The 20150-nt window shown below is 45.2% G+C and overlaps 1 protein-coding gene across 1 annotated transcript in view; it reads left to right on the top strand.

Annotated features, from left to right (window-relative positions):
• LOC149523907 (cytosolic carboxypeptidase 6-like) overlaps positions 1-20150 on the top strand; it is a 429125-nt gene that overhangs the window by 233797 nt on the left and 175178 nt on the right. The window lies entirely within an intron of this gene.

Below are 20150 nucleotides of genomic sequence, written 5' to 3'. Positions count from 1 at the left end.
AATTGACGTTGATAATTCTACACTTAAGTCACTTACGTACTGCTGAAAAAGCCATCCCTCGTGAATAATTCTAGCTCGTGGACTTAATAATAATATTTGGAGATATACACCTATCTCATAGAACTGGAAGGGACCTTGGTCATCAAATCCAGTCCCCAGCCCTCATGGCAGGACCAAATACTATTCCTAACAGATTTGCCCCAGATTTCTAAATGGCCTCCTCAAGGATTGAACTCACAGTCTTGGGCTTAGCACACCAGTGCTCAAACCACTGAGCTTCCTTGTAGTTAGAGCCTCTGCTTTTAATTCTCTTCTCTTCAATACTCTGGTTCCACTCAGCAGCACGACAAATCTGTAGCCATAAATTCTTCATGGCTCTCATTCAGCACCTCATGTGACAGAAGGAAGAAAACACATCTCCTTCTGCTGGAAAACCACAAACCTTTATCACATGAGCAAAGGAGATTTTCCATTTCTGTCAGCAGCAGAGGGTGTCTGAGGCACTTCTGAGTTGTTTTGATTCCATCTGGTACAGCGCTACACTCACTGGTGCATAGATTCATGGAAGGAACCAGGAAGGGACCTAGATAGATTCTCTAGTCAATCCTTCCCTGCTGAGGCAAGCCCAATTATCTCTAAACCATCCACAACAGGTACTTGTCTAAGCTGTTTGTAAAAACTTTCAGTGACTGGGATTCTACTAGCTCCCTTGGTAGAAAGCATCCAGTGTTTCACTATGCTTATAGTTAGAAAAAAATTCCTAATAGCTAATCTAAATCTCTCTTTCTGCAGTTTAAGGCCGTTACTACCACTTCTACCTTTAGTGGACACAGAGAACAATGGTTGAGCATTCCCTTTCTAACAGCCCTTAGTATATTTGAAAAAAATAGTTATCAGGTTCTCCCACCCCTCCTGCAAGTCTACTCTTCTTTAGACTAACGTGCCTAGTTTTTTTTAAACCTTCCTTGCAGGGCAGCATTTCTAACTATTTAATCTTTGGGACTCTCCAATTTGTCCACAGTGCCACCTTGCTCCTGGTGAGGCCTACCTCGATGCTGAACAGAACACGGCTGTTACCAGCTGCACCTCACATATGATACTCCAGTTAATGCCCTCAAAATATTTGTCTTGTTTGCAGCTGCACCATGTTGTCGGTTCATGTTCAGTTGGGATCCATTATAACCCTTGATTTTTTTTCTGCGGTACTATTGTCTAGCCAATTATTTCCCATGTGGTAGTTCTGCATTTTGATTTTTCTTTCCTAAAGGAAGTCCTTTTCATCTGCTTTTATTAAATCTCATCGTGTTGATTTCAGGCCAGTTCTGCAATTCTGAATTTGAATCTTCTCCTACGAAGCACTTGCAACTTCTCCTGGCTTGATGTCGTCTATGAATGTAATAAGCATATACTCCACTCCATTATCCTCGTGATTAATGAAAATATTGCATAGTCCCAAACCCAAGAAAGAGCCTTGTGGGACTGCACCCAATGGGTCCTTGAACTCTGACAGGAAACCCGCGACAACTACTCTTTGAGAATGGTTTTTTGCTAAGTTATGCACTGACCTTACAGTAATTTCCTCCAGACCTCTTTTCCCTAGTTTGTTAATGAGACTTCCATATGGGACTGTCAAAAGCAGGCCCGCCAGTGGGTGAGGGGCAAAGGGGATGACTGCCCTGAGGCTTGGTGATTCTAAAGGACCCGGTAGTGCCCAGAACTTCGGGTCCTTTAATTTGCCACCAGAGCACCGCAACATCACACTCCAGGCAGCTCTAAGGCCTGGGCCTAGCATGGCATGCTCTGGGTGGCTCTGAGGGCTGGATGCCCCTTGCCCCACACCTGTCTTCCAAGGCCCTGCTCCTTCTGGGAACACAGAGCCATCCTCTACCACCACCACTTTGCCTAGGGGCCTGGCAGGGCTGTAAGCTCCCCTGGTCAAAAGGCTTACTGAAATCCAGAAATGTCATGCTAATTGCTTCCCCCTTGCTCCTTCTCGAAGCCACTTGGCCAGTAACACTGTCAAAGAAAGAAATCACGTTGATGTGGCAAGATCTGCTTTGGACAAATCCATCTCGGTTGTTGTTTATTAATTCTTTTGGAAATGTTTGTTGTTCATTCTAGAAATTCCTCATTCATCTCCTTCTGACTTGGTGTTCTGTGGTAGACCCCTACCACGATGTCACCCCTGTTTCTTCCCCTTTTAGGGATTTTCAACTGCTCTGCCTCGTACCTCCTCCTGGACCTCAGAGCAAGTGTATATATTCTTGATGTATAGTGAAGCATTGTCTCCCTTTTTTTCCTGCTTGTCCTTGCTGAGCAGGTATTGCCAATATTCCAAAAACGAGATTTATCCCACATTGTCTCTGTGATGCCAGGTAAGTCATAATTTTAGCTTATGTAATGAGACTTCCCATACTACTTGCATTTGTGTCTACACATCTAAAATGTAGAGCAGATTACTCCACTGTGTTGCCTCTTGTTGCTCCTAGGATCCTGTTGTGATTTTTCATTTGCTCTTCTTCCTCCAAATGTCAACCCTCTGTCAAGTTCACCTTTTCTATACTTGCTCGGGGGCTTTTGTCACTTGCCATCTTTGAACCTAGTTTAAAGTTTTCTTCACTAGATAGGTTAGACAGTGTCTGAAGAGGCTCTTTCCCCTTTGTCAGCTGGACTTCATCTCTTTCCCTGAATCATCCCATGGTTCAAGAAGCAAAAGTCCCCCTGTCAACACCATCTGTGTAGCCATATATTCGTCTCCAGGCTGTTTCTGGCCCTGCCTGGGCCCTTACCCTTAATCAATAAGGTGGGCAAGAATACTAAGATCCTGTCTTTTTCACAATTGCTCCCAGAGTCTTGCAACCACTTTTGGCTTGTTGAAAACCATACCTAGTGGCATCATTAGTACTTCTGTGGATGAGCAGCATAGGGTAGTGGTCAGCCAGCCTGATGAGACTTGTCAACTTTTCTAGTGTTTTGAGTACTGGTTCACTAAGGCAGCACACCTCCCAGGATGTCAGATTCGGTCAGGCCTTAGGTGCGTCCATTCTCAGAGGTGAGTCCCTGGTCACCATCATAATTTCACACCTTCTTTTGAGGGTAGTGATCACGAACGTCCCAGCTTAGAGGGCAAGTGATGTCTTTCCCAAACATTGGGGTCTACTCTTTTCTGTCCATTGCTAGTCCTGCATTACATATGTCTCTTGAGATGGTACTCCTATTATGGTAAGCAGGAGTCTGATGCCACGTCTTCGTATAAATCAATTCTGTAAATTCCCCCTTGACTCTGCTTGCTTCTCCAACTACCGCCTCTTCTCTAAGCTCCCTTTCATCTCTAAGCTCATGGGACATGCTCTTTTACAGTCATCGTCTGGAATTCCTCTCCTCCAGTTACATCTTTGACCTTCTCCAGTCTGGTTTAAGCCCCTAGCACTGATCTTTACCTACTCTTGCTGAAGACTTCTTAGCCAAAACTCAGAACCAGGATTCCATCCTTATCCTTCTTGAATGTTGGCCATCCTTGACACAGTTCTTCTTGAAATCTTGTCCTCCATTCTGTTCTGTGACTCTCATATCTCCTGGTTCTCTTCCAACCCTGTAATTGTTTCCTTCACTGTGTCCTTCCTCCCCTCTTCTATTGGAGTCTCAGGGGGCTCGGTCCAGGGTGTCCCCTTCTCTTCTCTTTCTACATTGTATCTGAGTAATCTTAACTGTAAACATAAATTCAACTTGGCTCTGCATTCACTCAGTGCCTAGTACATTGAGTTGCTGTTCCAGGACAAGGGATCCTAGAAGGTGTCATGGTAATTATCCCTTTAAACAGACATACTAAAAATTATTCCCAAATGGAAGATCAATTGAATCTTCCATCTCAGGGGTCCAATGAAGACCAACAATGACAGGTAAAACTTTGAAGCTGTAGACCTTTCTTCCCCTTCCGACCTTTGGCTTTAGAAGAAATCCTGGGATTCAAATTTCATATAGCATATTGTTTCTCTTCTTGACTGAGAAACACTAGGATGTTTGAGAATAATTCCTGATGGTTGCTCTGTGAAAAATACAAGTTTGCACAGTGGTTCCTAATCTCCAGGATGTGCTGATTTTCTTTTTGTCTTTGTCTTTTTCTTTTTTCTTGTTGGTTAGTCACAGACAAAAAGAATCCAGGAGGACATGATAAGCAAAGCTGTATTTTCTGTTTATTGCCACCAGGTTAATAACAGTAATGGTGCGAAGAGAAAATGAGGTGTTATGTAAAATCCTGCATTGCAGATTTTGGTGCTGATGCAAACAGCTCAATAAACTGTAACACTTTAATCATGGAGATAAAAATCACACAAGCAGCTTTGCAGCCTTCTAACTTAGATGCAGAGCCTTAAGACAAAATAGAAGTGGGAGAGAGGCAGAGAAGGAGAGAACATTATCAAGACTCAGGAAAGGTCAAAAAGGAAACAACAAACTTTCATTTTCTCTCACACTTTCCTTCAGACTTTGTATTCAGGGGATGCTTAGCTGAAAATATGTGTCTGTGAATTACCTTGTGCTGGGAAAGAACAAAATGCCATAGCCTTATGTACAAGCCTGAGACATGTACAGGATCTTGGAGATCTTCTAACAAAATGAGCAATGCAGTACAGTATCGTTGTTACATTGTGATAGCGGCACAACACTTGAATAGCTCTGCAACCCTTGGGTGAACGTTTTACATAATATCACAGAGATGGACTCTCTCTGAGGTCAGTGGTTAGGTTTTGAATCCTTTTCTTGCAACCAGGCTGCCCACCTGCATTTCTTAATAGGAGTTTCAAATACTGCCTACGCAAATAATTGCAACATGGAGTCTGGTAATGTAATGGGCCTCCTGTATTAGTTTTGTGGCCCTTTTGAATGAGCTCTGTGAAATGGAGCCCCCTACATGGAAGTATCTACATAATCCAAAAGAGAGCACAGCACTGCAAAAGTGCTATGGGTAAGGGAAGGGGAGAGAAAGTGGTCTCTCTGAGCAAATGGCAGGTGATGATGACTGCTCCTGACCCATCCTCTGAGCCTGACAGGGAGTGGAAATTTTTATGGATAGAGGCATTTTCTTCTGCTTTCACCCTCTTTAGCAACATGGTGATGGGGTGACTAGATCTTCCAGTTTTGATAGGAACAGTCCTGATGATTTGGGGCTTTGTGGCACATAGCCAGAAAAGGGTAAGCATCTCCTAGTCTAAATGACCCAGAGTCAGCCTTGAGAGACAGGAGAGCTTCGGTACCATCTGGATCACCCTGACTAGGAACGCTGGACTCTAACCTATGGATTACTTCTGAAAGAATTCTTGCAACACAAAGCTCACTCTCTCTACTGTGCATCTGATCTCACGGACTCGTGTCAGTATGTTCACTGACCTCTTCACCAGAATTCTTCCTTTCTTTTCTTTTTTTAATGAGTTTCAGTTTAGTTGGTAAGAATCGGCTGGAAGATCCGAAATGGCCATTAACGTGAGAGGCAAGAGGTCTGATCCATTGGGATTGGATGATAGAACTTCCTTAGAGGATGGATATGATTTTCAGTAATCTTCACCATATTTGACATGGGTGGCTGGGCGGAAAGCCACGGTTGGGACCTGCATTTGGACTTCTGGGTGACTAGTCAGGTATAGGAGAAGTTCTTTCCAGGCTAGCTCTAAGTATTGCAATATCCACCAGGTTGGGGATTGTCTGATCCATTTTTTTTCTGTTTTTTTTTTTTTATTGGATAACTTCAGAGCAGCTCTCCTGGAACCCTGGTCACAGTCTTCTATAGGTGCCTGTTACTCCTCCATCCCTCGTCCCCATTTCCACGTGTGCTGTCTGGTCACCCTTCCCAGGAACATTTCCTATAGTTGCAGCTGCGCTGGGGCCATGCACTGTATGCACAGGCTTAGGTTGTCTGGCTGCACTGACAGAGTTAACATGTTCAGGGGGAAACGTGTTTCCTGTTTAGTAGGTCAGACAAAGCCTGCTTCTTTCTGGTGCTTGCTGCATGCTGCACATGCGCTCTTCCTTTGATTATTGTCAGTTACAGCCCCGTCCCCTTTGGCTTGTGTGTCTCAAGGTTAACCCAAAGTCAGACGACATCTCGCTGGAGCTTAATGATAATTCAGAAAGATGATCCCTCCACCAAGTGTCACAATTATGAGTCTGACCCTAATGCCTAGGTAAGTCAGTAGAAAGACTCCCATTATGATGGAGATTGGATTAGACCCAAGTTATCATTCTGGGAGAAGGGTCTGAAGTCTAAATCCAGCAAAGCACTTAAGTACACTCTTAAATGGAAAGCAAGAGGTATCTCATCGAAGTGCATGAAGTTATAGATGCTTGTAAAGGATTTTCTTGGCCAGGGTATGAAAAAGAACTACGGGGAGAGGGGAGTTAATTTATACTTTTAGCCACTGATTCCGGTTTGTAGGTTTTGTGCATCGAATTTTATTCCCGCGTCAAGAGCTTTGGAGGGCCATGTTGTGAAAATCATCTGAAATGAACAAATCTAGAAGGAATGCAATGGTTACTGTGCACTGAACAACCACTGCTTAAGTCTCATTATCATTTAGTGAGACTTGATTGCCCTTTCCATCATGAGAATGACACCATACTAAACATCTCCTTTCCTACCCAAAATGATGCAACCCCAACAGTGATGAGAATCAGCTCAAGTCAATAAATAAGTAAATGTTCATTATATTAATTAAAAAATACCCGCCCCAAAGCAGAGCTTTTAGAAAAGAGCCAGAGTCTCCATAAAGCATACTAAAGACCTTGCTATTGTTACTAATTTTAGGTGGTAGGCACCCAGATTCTATGCTAATGGGCAGTCATATAGTGCAGAGAGATTTTACTACTATAAAGGAAATGCTTATAGTCCTTACATAGCTGTTAATTCTTATTAAATGTGTTAAAACACAGTCAGTTGGGGGTATTTTTTTATCATATGCTAATTCCTGTCTGAGAATTTAATTTTTTCCCCCTTGTGCCTAGAATCAGTTTTTCCCCTTGCTTGGCTTCTAGTTGCTACCCGCACTCCTTCCAAAACCACCTGCACTATGACATGATAGGAACATCGGAAAGCCTTTCTGGTACAAGCCACTTGTGTTGCCATTCATGCCTGAGCAAAGTCACAGTACAGCTGTCTTTCAAATTGGGTAATACACCTACCTCACACAGCAGTCAACCATGTCTAGGTGGGATATTAGGAAAAACTATTTCACTAGGAAGGTGGCAAAGTATTGGAATAGGTTCCCAAGGGAGGTGGTGGAATCTCTATCCCTAGAGGTTTTTAAGACTTGGCTTAGCAAAGCCCTGGCTGGGTTGATTTCGTTGGGATTGGTCCTGCTTTGGGCAGGGAGCGGGACCTGATGACCTCCTGAGGTCTCATCCAGCTCTATGATTCTATGGCTGTGTCTAAACTACATTCCTTTTCCAAAAGAGGAATGTAAATGAGTCTGATCAAAAATGCAAATGAAGTGCAGATTTACAAATCTTGCGCTACATTTGCATAATCGCATGAGAGCACTTTTCAGGAAAAGGTTTTTCGAAAAAGAAACCGCAGTTTAGACGGGGTTGTTTTGGGGAAAAAACACCTTTTTTGAAAGAACCCGTACGCCTCACTTTTTCAGAAGTACGGGTTCTTTCAAAAAAGGGGTTTGTTTTTTTCAAAAGAACCCCGTCTAGACTGTGGTTTCTTTTACGAAAAACCCTTTTTCGAAAAAGTGCTCTCACACAATTATGCAAATGTAGCATGAGATTTGAAAATCCACGCTTTATTGGCATTCTCAATCGGGTTCATTTACATTCCTCTTTCGGAAGAGGAATGTAGTTTAGACGTGCCCTATGACACAAGCTCGGAAAGGAGGAGAATCAGGCACCCGTAAGTGAGATCAAAAGTTGGCCCTTATTTGCCATTGCTATCTAGAAAGATATGTGGACAAACTGATGTTCAGCAGCTTCTTCAGTTCAGTCCTTCTGGAGTGCTAGAGAAAGGGGCAGGCAGAATTTACACCTGGCAGGAATGGAATTCTCTTTTTTAGTAAACCTTTCCCTGCCTATCCACCCAGCTTAATGTGTGCCTTCCACGTACAGTGCCTTACTGACTATCCAGTATTTTCCATAGAACAAATCGGCTGACATAATTCTCTGGAGAGATAGTCTTTGTTCCAACAGAGTAAACTTAACTGGGGTTAACAGATGCTCTGACAGCATGGCTCTGAAGGCCACAGAAATGCTTGTACATAAATAAGCTAAGAGTGCAACTCTTGAAGAAGTCGGAGACAGATGAGAACAGTGGTTTACAAGAGCCCCTAATAGACAGGATACATAACTATTGTGGGCAAGCAGCTGGGGCAGCTACATTTCCATCGTTGTAACCTGGAGCCAAAGTTTTGTCTTAAAATGATACCGATTCCTTCAGGGAAAAAAATCTTCTGTTGCACAGCTCCAGACATTCATTGTGGCAGCCTTAGTTTAGCAAGTTGATTACAATGCGATCGTCTTGTCGTTCTTAATGTTTCAGGCAAAGAACGAGGTCGGCTTTAATTAGTGGCATCTCTTTACAGGCAGCATACACAATAATCTTGGTCTCCATCCAGCTGAATGGATGATGGTTCTTGGAAACATGCTTCATTGTGCTTTGGGAAGGCTGTAGACAACTGGAAGGGTTGGGAATGCTATCTGGCTCTGCTCAGCACTGGTGAGGCTTCAGCTGGAATACTGTGTCCAATTCTGGGCACCTTTTCGTCAGCTTCAGTACCAGTGGGCTCAGGTCCTTGGTACAGTTTACTTAGCAAGTGGGAGGGCAGGATTTCAAGAGCTGTGCATGGTGCAGTTAACTCCATGGGAACAGAGCCCAAGAAGGACTGCTTCCCTTCATGAAAGATTCTTCCGCTTGGTCCCAGCAGTTGAGCAAATCAATGTACAGCCTAGTTTATGGGTACCACCTTCTCCTCCCTCCCCCTTGATCAATTGATCTTTGCTTCGTGCAGACTCAAGTGCTATTTACCTACTTAAATGCCGCTGCAATGAAAACTTTACCTGTTATTTAACTTAACAAAATTATGAGTTGTAATCTTTCGTGTTCTGAATTTAAGAGATGGGGAAGCGGGGATATACCTAGATACTTCCATTTAAATGTACATTTTGACTTTTCATGTCTAGGTAGAATATCTGTGTTTTAAAAGAAAAACAAAACAAAACCCACCCAATCACACCAGCTACAAACACAACAACCTATGGATTTGGAAGAATACATGCTCCTTTTTTTGTTGATATTGATATACTTTCCACACCATAATCTTTTTTCTCATCACATCCTGCATTTTCTTTTACTTTAAAACTAATTTTATTGGGAGAACAAATAGAGAAGATTGTTAGGAGGAAATATGCCACATTGGTTTGTACAGAGAAAATTTCCCATCTGCTTAATGTGTTTCATCTTGTGTCAACTTAAGATGTGGTGCTTGGTTTAACATGCCAGTCACTAACCATGAAATAGAAGCAGTTGCAATCACATATACACAGGCTTGGCTTCTTTCATTTAGGAGACTTTGTGTCAGTCTGAAATCGGACCACAATCTGACCTCCTGCCATAAATGTATGGTGCAAGAGGATCATGTGCCATTTGTGCCATTTTTGGTCCTCATCTTTAACCTTCCTGAGGGAAAACTAAACCATTCTAAATGAGGGCCAGTCTAACTAACGTAGGGGTGGGGACCCTAAGGCCCAGACCCAGATGTGGCCCCGGAATTGCCTGGGTCCAGTTTCTGAATCTCAGGACGCCCCCCCCCCCCCCCAGCATTGAGGAGCCTGTGCTGAAGCTCCAGCCTCCATGTCACCCCAGTGCAGGACTGGATCACACAAAATCTACTAGCCTGGGTTCCCCTAGGCTCTGGTGTATGATGGGAATGGCGGGATGTGTGGAGCGTCTTTCTCCTTCTGAGTCAGGAGCCATCTCAGTTAGGGTTTGGGTGGGGGGGTTTGTTGCTTGTTGGTTCTCACTTGAGTGCAGCCCTGACTGATTTTTCTGTGGGTCAGTGGCCCTCAATGCAAAAAAGGTTCCCCAACTCCTACTAAGGCCACAGGATCAGGGGAAGGGAAAGCTCTTTGAGGTGAACTTTGTTAAGGAGATATCCAGCCAAAAAAAGCTACAGATCTTTCCAACTGGCAAACTAGTCCGGCAGAGTTGACTGACCATCCTCACCCAGGGTATGTCTACACTAGCCCCCTAGTTTGAACTAGGGGGCTAGTGTAGACATACCCCCTGGGTATAATTTTGTAACTGTTCTGCTCTCTTCAGACCATTCTGCTAATCACAACAGTGTCACTATGCCTATTGGAGTGTAGGACTGTACGCAATGAGATTAGACTTGGATTGGAAATTACTCTCTGCTCTTTGCTCTGGTTTCCATTATCTTATTTCTCTATGGCTACGTCTACACTGGCATGATTTTCCGGAAATGCTTTTAACGGAAAAGTTTTCCGTTAAAAGCATTTTCAGAAAAATCGCGTCTAGATTGGCAAGATGCTTTTCCGCACAAGCACTTTTTGCGGAAAAGCGTCCGAGGCCAATCTAGACGCGGTTTTCCACAAAAAAGCCCTGATCACCATTTTCGTGATCGGGGCTTTTTTGTGGAAAACAGTACTGTGCTGTCTACACTGGCCCTTTTGTGCAAAAGTCTTTCAGAAAAAGACTTTTGCCCGAACGGGAGCAGCATAGTAGTTCCGGAAAAGCACTGATGATTTTACATGAGATCGTCAGTGCTTTTCTGGAAATTCAAACGGCCAGTGTAGACAGCTGGCAAGTTTTTCTGCAAAATCAGATGATTTTGAGGAAAAACTTGCCAGTCTAGACACTGCCTATGAGTCTTGGGGGTGTGCAATACAAACATTGGCCTTAGTTTAGATATAACCGAAAGTATTGCTTAGTATGGTGCAATTGCTGGTAAACATATATGCCACATCTTGTGCTGATTTCACAATAATCTTGGCTTTAGAAAAACCATTTCCTTGAAGTACCCCTCTGATCGATCGATCTATTCATCCTCATACACGCTCATCTATCTGTCTATCTATCTATCGTTTTGCTATTTCAACCACAGACATTTCAGCTGAAATATGTGGAACATGTGTCGGAGCAGAGTAAACCTAGCTGGTCATATTTTGTCACATTGTATATAATAAAGACTTTAACTTATTTTTTTTAAAGAGAAGATGCTTGCAGACAGCTTCACATGTCTGCCGAAGGACAAAATGAGCTGAGGTTTGTAGATAGCTTTTTTAGAAATAAATAAATGGAGAGATTTTTATGTTGATAATAAAAATAACGAATGCAGAGCTCTTTGCACCAGTGCCTGGAGACACAGACAGATGTGGGGTTTTGAAGGGATAAAGAATTGAAATCTGTTGGCAGGTAGTTGCTATAAAAATACCTTGGCTTCCTGCCCCCTCTATACACCAACATCCACGTGAATGAAGATTGTCTGAGAAGGTAAAGATGACAAGATCAGATTCCAAACATCAAAGATCATCAGAAACCCCCTCGGTTCAGTTAAATTCAAAGCCAAAGAGAAGCAGTTAAAAAACTAGGGTACTTTATTACTGCATGTTTTGGACATTTTCAAACTTTGAAAACACTGAGGTGCGGGAGAAATGGCTGGAGGATGTTTGAGTTTGAACTACGTGCTAGAACCAGTGCTGGTTCAGTGGAACTTGGATATGTCCACGAACTCTCAGAGCTTTATGTACAGTTTTTCCACCTACCCTTTCCGGAATTCAGAAAACTTTGCCCACAATGCTGCCAAAGCTGCGAGTAGTTTTCTTGTCAATTTAATAGCTCCAAGAATGAGAGGTGATGTAATTAACCAACAGTGTCTAACAGATAGGGTATGTCTAGACCGCAGGTTTATTTTCGAAAAAACTTCACCTGCGTCCAGACTGCCATTGCATTCTTTTGAAATTAAATCGAAAGAACGCGGTGGTTTTTTCGACAGCAGTAAACCTCATTTTATGAGGAAGAACGCCTTTTTTCGAAAGAGTTCTTTCAAAAAAAGGTATTCCTGAACGCAAACAGGGCTTTTTCGAAAAAGAGCATCCAGATTGCCCGGGTGCTCTTTTGAAAAAGTGGATTGCTTTTTGAAAAGTCATGTGGCTGTCTAGACGATCTCTTTTGAAAGAGGCTTGTAGTCTAGATATACCCACATTGTGTTGCCCTAGATATACTGACATAAGCCCTACCCCTCTTGTGGAGGTGGAGTTATTATGTCGGTGTAGTACAGCACTTACATCAGCAGGAACAAGACTGTAGTGTGTACAGTGACATATGCAGGCCAATGTAAGCTGCCTTATATTAACCTAACTCTGTAGTGAAGATCAGGCCTGAAATCATATAGGAAGTGGTGTTAAAAGATTCTCAGATACATCTATGACGAATTAGTTGTGAGTGTCCTGTGAAGGGCATGTGGATCTATGCTTTCACCCTGAAGAGGGATCCAACCAGACTAGACTTGAGACAAATCAATCTTTTTCTGTACTGTGCACATTTACAGCGCTATGCAAATGGCAAATACTGCTGAGTGTAAAGCATAGGAAAGAAGGCCTCTTCTGCCATGAAAGAGACTTGTGCTACTAATTGGATTCCAAATCACTAAAATCCAAGACACCCTCTTCTTCCATCTGTGCAGGGTGCACATGTCAGTAAGAGTTGGAGGGGGGCATCAGGTGAAACCCTGCCTATATTAGGAGAAGGTTGAATTAAGATATGCAACATACCTTAATTTGACATACCTTAATTTGACTTTCTGCGCAGTCTTCACAATAGGAGCTAGAGTGAGGAACAAGAGTACGGTGTCGACAGGGACACCCTCTGAGTTCGATTTAGTGGGTCTTTACTAGACTCGCTAAAATGAACTCCGAAAGGTCGATTGCAGCAGTGTTGATTTTCTGCATAATGAAAACGTGGCCTTAGTTATGTTCTGCTTCAGAAAAATGGTGTCCAGTTATCTAATTCGTTTCAAATCTACTCCTAGTGCCTTGGGGCTACTGTTTGTCATCTCTTGCCACATAAACATTCCCCTTACCTCTCACCTGGAGGCGCTCGGCCGCCTGCTCTCATCCAGTTGTGGGTAGAGAGAAATTGACAAGGGAGGGAAAAGAGGAAGCCAAATGGGAAATGACCATGAATTTGATTTCACTAAGTCAGTGATTTCTACTTGCTATAAAACTGCAGTGGGGAGATGAGCGTGCTTTTCTGTCTGTGCCGTTCAGTTCTGGGACTTATGACAAACAACCATTTACTGCATACCTCTCACTAACCCACACAGCGGCCTGTCACACGACATGTGGATGCTAACTCCCCCTTGCTCTTTGTTTTCCAACTAACTTGACAGATGTGCTGATGCTGGTAAGCAGGCTTTTGCCTGTTTGCATCAAAGTAAATAAATCTCCTGTTTACTTATCCTTCATGCAGTGACAGGGACATTGACTGATGTTTTGAACACCAGCAATAGTAGCAACCCGCATTTCTTCAGTTTGATTCTTACCACCAAGAAGAACCTTGGTTTATTTTAGGTGTAATTTCCAAGAATCACAGGGGTCCTAATCCAGAGAGTAAAATAATGCCCAGAAAACTAGAGATTTCACAGTTTGATTCTGATTTGGCTCCAAAAGATCACTTAATTTGAGTGCTGTTTACTTGCTAGAATTGAGGACTGCAAATCAGGAGCCCATAGTACCATTCTTGGCATTGGCTCTGACTGTGTTGTGACCCTAGGCAATTTAACCACTAGGGGACACAGTGGAGGGCTCTGTAAAGTGACAGAACACCCTCATGTCAGTGGGGTCGGGAAGCTTCATTAATTCATGCTTATAAAGCACAAAATATTAATATCACGATTGCTAAGAACTCAGTGTTGCAGCGGTCAAACCACAGCTCTGTAATCAAACACCGAGACAAAGTGAGTCGTGATTAGTAGCAGTAGGTGCTAAGAGAGGCACATGAAAACAAGCACTATGCATTGCTTTCTTTCCATCTCACTGCCTTTACCGTATCCTGTCCAGGAGACAGACTTGCCCAGACAGGTCTTGCAATTAGCAAGTCCAAGGGTTGTCTGGGTTACAAAGTTTCCACTCAGAACACATTACTATACACTCTTAATGCGTACTCTTCTGTTTAGAGCTAAGGTAGGAATTCTCTTTTCCCCCTCTTCATATACCCTAAATGCTTTTAGTCAAGATCTGTGGTCATTAAAGATTTAAAGAGTCCTTGCAAAATGGTCCAATTCCAGTGAGAGTGATTACATTTTAAACACCTTCTTCTTCCCCCGTTTTGTCAGGATTCCGTATTCTTCCCTTCTTGCCCTAAACTATTGTCACTTCCATGTGTACTATTCAGCTAAGCGTGTGTCAGTTCCACCCCAGAGACAGTTGCATATCAGCAGTTTGCAATGATTCATACCTAAACAGACTGAAAGCCAGTGTCCACTGGGTTTTGGGGACAGTACACAGATTGGCAGCTACACGTTAAAGTGTTCCTTCAATGTGTCAAAAGCTTCATTTTGTGGTTCACAAAGCGCCGGTCAGAGACATGCCGGTGGGCAAATGCCCAGGGGTAAGAACCACTATTTGCAGAACTGAATGTCTTATTGGTCCCCTCAGCAAAATAACCTGCCATCAGGAACCAACCAAGGAAACCTACAGCACAGCAAATGCATTCTGAAATTAACACTTCAGTTCTTATATCTCACTAAGACACATTAGCAATAGGGATCATGGAAATCATACACAGTTTTTCCTCCTCCTAATTCTGTTATCTCAAGGAACAGTGGACATTTCTTGGCCTTACTTACTAAGAAATCTTAGCTGGGAGGGGGCATCTATTTGTTTCACCAAACTTCGTTTTTTGGGGGACATGAAGGAGCAATTCCCATCCCTTCTCCTGGACAGCTCTTTTGCAGCAGAACCAGTGAAGTTCTGCTGTGCAGAGTGAGAAGAGTGAGAATGTAAGCATCCACGTAGGGGCTGATCCAACCTGGGCAGAAAGGATGGGAATTCCAAATGATCGTGGACACGTTGAAGCAATGGTCTGCAATCATATATATAGTAGCCAAATGTCTGTGACTCTGTAACGCTGAAATGCCAGCTGTTCCCTCTGGGCGGCGCTGTTGCCTCCCGCCGTGCTGCATGGGGAATGCGGCGCCCAAACAGCCACTTGCGCCGCATGTTCCCCTACGGTGGCCCGGCTGAGCGGCGCAGAAGTCAGCCGAGCACCACGGCGGGAGGCGAAGGGGGGTGGGGTGCTGACGTACACGACCAGGGGGCAGGGCCTGGAGCCTCCATCATGTCCTTACTGTGCTGACGTCTGGTCCAACCAGCTTGGGAGTGTTCGCAACCTAGAGCGGGCCCGGGAGGGAGGCGTGGGCTGGAGGAGCACAAGCAGCTACACAGCCAGCTGGAGAGAAGTGGCGCTTTTAAGGGGAAAGTGCCGCTTCTCTCTAGCCGCCTGCTCCATGGCTGCCCCCTGCTCAGTCCTCCAGTTGGCACCTGTGAGTGGGGGCTGGGCGCTGAGCCTGGCCGGAGGGGAGGGCGGGGGAATGAGGGGGAGGGGGAGGGCAACTGGGAGGCTGCGGGATCAGTTCTGGGGTGAAGGGAAATGGTGCAGGGGGGCAGCTGGAGCTCATAAGCAGCTGCTCAGCCCAGCTGCTGCGTGGGAGCAAGCGGTGCAAACAGCCGTTTGGGCTCCGCGCCCCCCGTGCAGGAGGAAGAGGAGAAGAGAAAGAGAGAGTGAGAGGCAGGAGGGGGAGGAGAAGGAGAGAGTAAGAGGCAGGAGGGGGAGAAGAAGAGAGAGTGAGAGGCAGGAGGGGGAGAAGAAGAGAAAGAGTAAGAGGCAGGAGGAGGAGGAGAAGAGAGAGTGAGAGGCAGGAGGGGGAGAAGAGAAAGAGAGATGGAGAGAGTGGCAGAAGACGGAGGAGAGGTGAGAAGTGGGGGGAGGCAGTAGGAGGAGGGGAGAGAAAGTGAGACGGAGTGAGAGACCGGAGGCTCAGGAGAGAAGACCGAGATAGGAAGGGAATAGGATGTGGAGGAGAGACCTGAAAATCCCATTTTATGACGGGCTAATTGGCTAGTAAATAAGATAAAATTCATTGAGGGCAAAGGCAAAGTACTCCACTTTGGAAGGAATAATCTCTTGCACAAGTACAAAATGGGAAAAGCCGACCTGGGAAGGAATACTGCAGCAAAGGGTCTGGCGGTTACAGTGGATCACAACCAACACGTCAGTAATGAGTCCATAACTGAAAACAACCAGACAATGTTCTGGGATGTGTTAGCAAACATATTGTACAAAATCACAAGCAGTAATTTTTCCGTTCAGCACTGAGTGGAGAAGTGTGTCCACATGTTGACAAATTGGGGAAAAACCAGAGAAGAGCCACAAAATGATGAAAGGCCTAGAAAACATGATCTATGAGGAAAGATTGAAAAAACTAGGTGTATTCAGTCTGGAGAAAAGACGACCAGGGGGCATGATAACAGTCTTCAAGTTGATAAAAGGTTGTTTTAAAAAGCAGGGTGAAAAATTGTTTTCTTTATTCATTGAGGGCAGGACAAGAAATAATGGGCGTAAATTGCAGCAAGGGAGATTTAGATTAGACATTTGGGAAAAGTTCCCAAGGGTAAGGATAGTGAAGCACTAGAACAATTTACAGAGGGTGGTTTTGGGATCACCATCATCGGAGGATTTTAAGAGCAGATTAGTCAAACACATGTCAGGGTGGGTGTACATAATACGTAGGCCTGCTTCAGTGCAGGGGATTAGATGAATTATTAAAATCCCTCCCAGTCCTGCATTCCTATGATTCTGTGATGTCGGTGAAAACCAATTCTCTCTGAACAAGCCCATACACGGGGTGTGCGCGCGAAGGGTACAAAGGGTGCAAATGCACCCTGATGGTCCCCCATGTAAGTGTGAGGGGGCTCTGTGGCTCAAGCTCAGCCCCCTCCTTCCCCCCACAATGGGGAGCCCACACTGGTGCCCCCCTCCCCCGCAAGGTTGGCGTGTCAGTGTTGGCCTGCCCTGGAGAAGGAGAGAGAGAGAGACTCGGTGCACGATCCAGCTTGCGGGGAAGAAGTGCTCCTCCTCCCCGTCCTGCAACTGGGGGAACAGCAGTGCATGGACACGCTGTCTGGAGGCTTTCCCCACTGCTCCTATAGGCCGGAATCCAGCCAATGGGAGCAGCGGGATGCCGTGCCTGGCAGTGGTGTGGGGCACGAAGGCAAGTAAGTGCCCCCCCACCTTGTCATACCCAGATCCCGCCCCCTCATCCCCGTCCTCCACCTCCTCCCCATCCATGACCCCATAACTCCAACTTGTTCTTGCACCCTCCCCCCTGGCCAGGCACCTTGCCCCCAGCCTGCTCCTGCACCCTCTCCTCTGGCTAGACACTGAAACTTCCCTTGCTCTTGTCCCTTCCCCTGGCCAGACACCCTACTCCCAGCCTGTTCCTGCACCCTACCTCCCATCCAGACCGCACTCCCTCACCCCCTCCTACACCTCACCTTCCGCCCAGATCCTGCACCCCTATTCCTCTCACTAGCAACCCTGTCCTGCACACCGAACTGCCCATTTTTATCACAACCCCTAGAGGGCGTATCTGTAAAATCCACTAACTCTGGAAACCCAGAAGAGTAAATCTGGGATTGGTCCTGCTTTGGGCAGGTGGTTGGACTCAATGACCTCCTGAGGTCTCTTCTGACTTTATGATTTTGTGGAAAGCCCTGAACCTCAGTCCTCCCTCCCACTCCCATGGTGGGGCTGGAGTGCCAGAGGCGTGGAGTGTCTCAGTAGGGGGCCACAACAGTGAGGGCTGGGGGTTTTTGTAAGGGGTTTATTTTTGCTTCTGACTTGTGTGGTCCCCAACTGATTTTTCTGTGGGTCAGTGGCCCCCGACCCAAAAAAGGTTCCCCGCCCCTCTCATAAATAAAGGAAACATGGGAACCTTTCGTGTGGGACATAAATTAATATTTAACTTTATTTAAATTGAAATTTGATAAACTAACAGGAGAACGTTAAAACGCGTAATCTGTTGAATAATTTAAATTAATATTTCCTTTCTTACTGGTTAAATCCAGCAGTTCTCCTTATCTGCAGCACTCGCAAAATGGCTCGGATGTCATTATGTGACTGACGGTGAGTTCCCCTAGCAAGTGGAGGTCCGCGGAAAGGTTTGCATTGAGCCAGGTGGACCATGAGCCAGAAAGTTTGAGAATCACTGTGCTAGGATGATGGGAGAGTGCTGTGTTCCGGGGGGATGGGTGGATGAGGCTGGTGACAGAACAGCAGGGTCGGGGGAACAGTGTCCCCACTTGTGCACGAGGAGCAGCCCAGGGCTGGTCCTGCTACCAGAGCCCTGTCCACATTCACTCAGCACTGGCCTCACCAAGCAGGTAGAGCGGCGGCCGCACTGCCCACCACGATCCCAGAAGGTAATTTCTATAAAACCCTTATTACTGTCTAACATTTTTAGTATAACGAAATCATTTCCCCAATCACTGTTTCTACTCAGAATATTCATTCACCTTTCTTATGCACAGTCATTGCACAACTATTTTGAACTCCTTTGTATTTAAAAAAAGAGTGGGCCACATTTACAAAAAGCCGCCCCCGCCTGAAATTCCTGCCTACGGGCCTGAAACCCATCTGGAATTATGTGCGAAATGTGATTCAAATGCCCTTCTTCTAATCCACCTTTATGGCTTTGGTTTTGGGTCAGACCCAAGGTGCTCATTTCCTGGTTCCTGTGCAGATGAGGCTTAAGTTACACCAAAATTCCTTTGTGTTTGACCTCAAAGGCTTGTCTCAACTTGATCTGGGTCTTGACATTGTCTCCTCAGCTAATTTAATATGCATTTGAATACAAAAGTCTTCTTGAGGGAGTCTTTCACCTCTAGGTCACCCTTTCAAATCCAATTCAGGTCTGTCATGACCAAATGTTACTACCATCTGACTGCTCTTCTGTGTCCCGTGTGCGTGGCTGGTTTCAGTCCAGTTGCTAGTGGCCAGCTGCCCAAATCACACAATGTGTCATAGCTGATACTAACTGGAAGTCTCTTCAGAGTCTCCGCAGAGGGGTCAAAAAGTGAATTGGCCTGGCACATGAACTAATACTTAACACAGATCCGCTAAAGTGCTTCATGTCTTCAGAGCACTTTCCAAACAACAGCTAGGCCTCAGGAGGAGAGAGTGATGATTAGCGCTGCACTGGTGAGACTAACAGGCAAAGGCTGAGCAAGTCAAGTCAGGATTAGAAATTCAAAATTGCAGGCTTCCTAGTCCTGTGCTAGGCCACCCCTCACCTACTCTCTCAGTCCTACAGGTGGTCACTTCAGAGCAGGGTTCACACGCTCTGGTGCACTGTATCCCTGTTCTGTGGATGAACAGCCGTCTTCAGAGCTGCCAGGCTAGAAACTTTTATGGGCACTGCATTCGTCTTCTTTACCGAACTCATGGATCTAAAAGGGTATGTGATACGATGGGCCCTTTCCCAGACTTTTGGAAGAGTTAATGGCGATGTAAGCTGTGTGTCAATATTAGTCACGCGACAGTGGGCATCAGTCAGTGCTAACATGCACCAAGCAAAATACTTGATACATTGCAGTATTTTCTTAGAACAGGGTAAGTCTTGAATTTTGGTTGGCACCCAGTAAAGCTGGTGTGGTTAAAGAACACATGATGGTTGGCAGGCTGTGGTTCATGAGTCCCGAAGGTCTTCTGTGTTTGGTCCATGAAGACCTGGCAGGTCACGTGGTATCATCTTCATTTCTGTGCTGAGAGCTTGTTCTACAGGTGTCCGGACTCCTCTTTGACCCCAGCCATACCTATGAAGGCTCTCTGTATCAAAGAGCAGGAACTAACCTAAATGCCCTCTCCTCTTATGTACCAGTGATTACTAGTGTGGCCATCGAGGCTGCTTCCCTTGGGACCTGATCGGTGCCCAACAAGAGAATTTGCCAGACCATAGGAGGTCAATATTGTCTAGCAGCATTGCCAACACTTCCACTGATTGCTGGGCTCTTAGGAGACATTTAGGGGTAAGTTAGAGCTAAAGAACCGTGTGGAACACTGAGAGCCAGGACTGATGGCTGTAAACAAA

The sequence above is a fragment of the Pelodiscus sinensis genome, chromosome 9 (assembly GCF_052426305.1).
Source record: "Pelodiscus sinensis isolate ZL-2025 chromosome 9, ASM5242630v1, whole genome shotgun sequence".
In the NCBI taxonomy this organism is placed as follows: domain Eukaryota; kingdom Metazoa; phylum Chordata; order Testudines; family Trionychidae; genus Pelodiscus; species Pelodiscus sinensis.
This window is presented reverse-complemented; position numbering and strand designations above follow the sequence as displayed.